The following is a 4,519-nucleotide window of genomic DNA, read 5'->3' as shown; positions in this document are numbered from 1 at the left end:
TCAAACCCAGGGTGCTTTACCACTGAGATATATCTCCAGCCCTTTACATGTATATTTTTTAAATTTTGATACAGGTTTCTGAGAACTTCACCAAGTTGCTGAGAACTTCTAACCTAACCCTAAACATAACTCTAACCCTAACCAAGTTTCTGAGAACTTCACCAAGTTGCTGAGACTGGCCTTGAAACTTGTGATCCTTCTTCTTCAGCTTCTGGGGATTACAGGTATGTGCCACTACTTCCAGATCGAAGTTGAATGGTTCTATAACTGTCTTGTAAGATCCAAGAAGTTCAACAGACTTCCTTCATTTTATCCTTTCTTAATCTCCTTTAATTCAAACTGGCAGTGTTTCTACCCACATAATCCCATAAACTCTTTATTAAGGAATAATCCAGCCATGCCTTGATGTTCTCATCAGAATAGGCTTTCTTGTGTTTCCCAATATATGGATAGGTTGAGAATATTCCAAATCTTCAAGTTCTGGTTCATTGTTTTGCTTAACAATTTCCTCTTCAATTTTTCTGTGTCCTTTTGCATTTTACTATAAGCAGTCAGAGGCAATCAAGCTGCTACTTCAATACTTTGCTTTGAAATCTCCTTATGTGAATACCCAATTGCATCACTTGCAAATGCTATAACACTGTGCAGCCAAGTTGTTTGCCACTTAATAACAAGGATTACCTTTTTTCCCCCAATTTCAATAACATGCTACACATTTCCATCTGAAATCTCATCACAGTTACCTCTAACATTTCTGTTTCTAGCACACATTCCCAAACTCTTTTAATCTCTACCCATTAACCAATTACAAAGCCACTTCTACATTTTTAAATTTTGTTATAAAAGCATGCCACTTCTTAATACCCAAGTCATAGTGTGAGTTACCATAACAAAATATCAGACTGGGTGGAAACTCCAGAAACTTATTTTCTCACGTTTCTGAATGCTGGTAGTCCAATATTAGAGTAGGATTCTGGTGAGAGCTTTCTTCCAGGCCTACAGATGACCCCCTTCTTGCTCTCCTTATGCAGAGAGTTCAAACTCTTTTATGTATCTCAAAAGAGCACTAATCCCATCCATCAGACCAGGACCTCACCTTCACGACCTAATTACCTCCCAAAGGCTGTATCTCCAAATAATATCATATTGGGGTTTGGGATTCAATTTGTGAATTTTGAGGGAACATAAATATTAAGTTCATAACATGCCTGTACATTTCTACCTGGACACTAACCTGGAAAAAAGAAATCTATGATCTATACAAACAGAGGGGAAAAGTCAGATTATGCAAAGGAAAGCAAAAGTTGCTATTAAACAAATTTTTTATTTATATATGACAGTGGAATGCATTACAATTCGTATTACACATGCTATTAAACAATTTTGTAAAGAATTGTTTTAAAAAGTTCTATTTTTCTTCTATAAAAAATTCATTCATAAATCAGTATTCCTTCTATATAACAGAATTAGAAGTACTCTATTCATCTTGAATTCCCCTATACACAATGTTAGCCATTCAAAAACAAATAGAGGAGCAGTGCTCCCTGTACTGCCACTCAGCATGGTTATTCTATTTGGAAGCAGATACCACGTTCCAAGAGCACATACTAGCCCAGCAAGAACAGAATGAAAAATTATATTGGCTATATATTTCTTGCCAGGAATTAGAAATTTGACAGTCTCAGCACCAGCACAGCTTGTAAATTCATGCTCATCTTCCTCAGCTAAGATATCTGTGGTTAGCATTCTTTCTACTGTCACTGATTTGTTTTTGGCATATAAACTTGTGATGACAAATGCAGTGAAAAGCATTAGTCCACCAGCAAATGATGCTATATAATAGTCTTTCAGGATGCCCAATTGGTGCAAAAGTGTTCCCATTCCACCCAAAACCCATGGCATCAGAAAAAGGATAATTTGATTAACATATACACAAAAGCCTAACTTGAGTTGAAGGCCTCCAAGAAGAGTCTGTGGAATGTGCTTCAAAAAAGAAGTCCTGTTTGTAATCGTTTAGCAGAAGCACATCTGGATTCATCCTTTTCACGCAGGATTATTCTGAAAATCACATCCTTTTCTGTAACCAGAAGACTCTTAAATCACTGGAGGGAAGAGGCAGTGCAAAGGCAGCCTGAAGTCTGCACTTCTGCTGGTAAACCCCCAGGTGAGCACTCCCACCTGGAAGCTGGCTGGAGGCATAGAAGCTGCAGTGGCCCCAAAGCAAAATCCCAGAGATGCCTCCATGGTTACTCCTGGTTTCCATGGCTCCAAGGTCTTCTTTTAACTTGAGAAAGTATTTTGTCTTTCCAACTCAACAAGAAGCTCATCAGGGACAAATGACAGGCCTGTTTCATTTTTATAAAATCCACATTGTCTCAGTTCTTGGCAGATACTAGTAGTTCAATTGATTATTGTCAAACAAATGAATATTAAACATATTTATTGGCTACCTATTCATTCATTCATTCAATCAGTTTATACATATTGCTTGAGCACAATTATATGCCAGTCATGTTCAAAGTGCTGAGGATACAAACTTAGACCCAACTAAGATCCCTGTCCTAAAGAAACTTCCATTCTTTCAGGTGCAGTTGTGCATGCCTGTAATCTCAGCAACTTGGGAGGCTGAGGTAAGAGATTCACAAGTTTAAGGTTAGCTTCAGCAACTTACCAAGGCCCTAAGCAACTTAGTGAGACCCTGCCTCTAAATGAAAAAATAAAAATGGCTGAGGATGTGGCTCAAATTAAGTTCTGGGTGAAGTGCCCCAGAGTTAACTCCCCAGAACAAACAAACAAACAACAACAACAACAAAAACTTGTGATTAAAAATTTTGGCCCAGGACTTCACATGGCTAAAAGGTATGCATCAGACAGAGCCTTCTCTCGTTGCGGAACTGGAGTGCTTGCATGATTTGAAATGGAAGGGGTGAAGAAAAATCATGTGGCTCTCTTGTGATAACACCCTGTCTTTTCCTCTTCTTCCTCAAGGCAAGAATTCAGGAACTCTATGACTCAGAGAAAATGAGAAGCTAGGATAAAAGTCTGTGTGTGAATAAACGGAGTTGGGAGCAAGAAGGGCAGGCAACCTCCAGGAAGGGGAAGTTACCCACTGGGCATTCTCAGCCACGTAAGGATGGGTACAAGATTTCCACAGTATGTATGATTGAGCCCTAAGCTACTTTATTTTGACATTACAGGAGAGCCTGGGCCTGGAAGGCTGGGGGGCATGACAAATTCAGATTATTCTGCAGTCTTAATCTCTTTCCTAGCTTGGAGAGCACATTGGCAGCTCTTTGTAGGATTCCCCATATGTTTATCTGATAGGTCTTCATGTTTTGTTACACCCAGAAAAATCCAAGAACTTTCAAATATCTCTATTGGTAGAATGGATTCATTTAAATGCCTATCATTCCTACTTGGACACAAACTTTCCCTAAATCAAAATGAGACTATGCTGGGGAGTGATATTGTTATGCATATATAAATAGGTAATAACAATTCTCATCATTAGGGACAACTATAATGAACCAATAAAAATGTGAAAAAGGAGACTCTATAAATCTGAGTTTACATAATGCAAAAATCTGAACCATTTCCTGTTGTTTTGCGAAACCATTTTCTGAATCTCATATGCAGAGGACTCATGGGTCTTAGTATCCCACATTTTTTTTTCTCTCTGAGGGATCCATAACTAATCCCAGGAAAATGCAGAAAGTCTTGCAAGCTCATGGTTTTGACATGTTCCTTGCTTATGAAGAAGTAGCTGTTTTCTAAGCAGTGATGCAACTTGAATGTGAAGTTGTGTCATCAATAACCTATTTGCACAAGTCACTTTGTGCAAACCAGAAATGAACACTGGCCTAAACTTCCAGCAGTGGGGGCTGTTTTCTCTCTCAACCTTTACACCATACTTTTGCATCCCACCCCTCAAAAGAGCAACTAAATCCAAGGAGACCCAATGTTTCACTGAAATCACAAATCTAGTTTGATTGGAGCAAACTCTCACTTTCCCCAAGGTCCCTGCTCCAGCACTGTTCTGGCTTTGAAACTGATCTTTGGAAAGGAACATTCCAAAGACAACCTTGGTTTCAGGGAGATCCAAGTAGAAATTCCCTGGTCTCTACTTTTGCAAACAATGAGGAGTCAGAGAAAACTTGGGACCCTAAAACTTCCATCTAAAAAGTTAGACTTCTGCTACAGAGGATGTCATACTTAGAACTACAACTGCCCAAAGAGGTCATCACACTGACACACGTGGGTTAGCCCTGTACCTATCCATATTTCATTTGCAGCTTCAACTCTAAAACTCTTTAGTTTAGCCTTTTTCCTTTCAGAGCCTGAAAAATGAATTGAGTAATGGAGAACATTTATCACCAGTGGATTTAATAATCTTTTCATCCATTTGCTTTCAGAAACCTGCCTGGAATGATGGTGATTCTTCTCTCTTGTTATCATTTAGCTCTTTACCTTGATGCTATATTTTGCTCCCTTAAAGCTTTTAATGTCCCTAGATAAATCA

At 38.7% G+C, this 4,519-nt stretch overlaps 1 pseudogene; it reads right to left on the bottom strand.

Moving 5' to 3' along the window:
- Positions 1-1,434: 1,434 nt before the first annotated feature.
- On the bottom strand, positions 1,435-2,050 carry LOC144250719 (pecanex-like protein 4 pseudogene; annotated as a pseudogene).
- Between the last annotated feature and the right edge of the window lie 2,469 nt (positions 2,051-4,519).

Source organism: Urocitellus parryii, chromosome X (assembly GCF_045843805.1).
Source record: "Urocitellus parryii isolate mUroPar1 chromosome X, mUroPar1.hap1, whole genome shotgun sequence".
Classification (NCBI taxonomy): domain Eukaryota; kingdom Metazoa; phylum Chordata; class Mammalia; order Rodentia; family Sciuridae; genus Urocitellus; species Urocitellus parryii.
The sequence above is the reverse complement of the archived record's forward strand: the minus strand, read 5'-3'. Positions and strand labels throughout refer to the sequence as shown.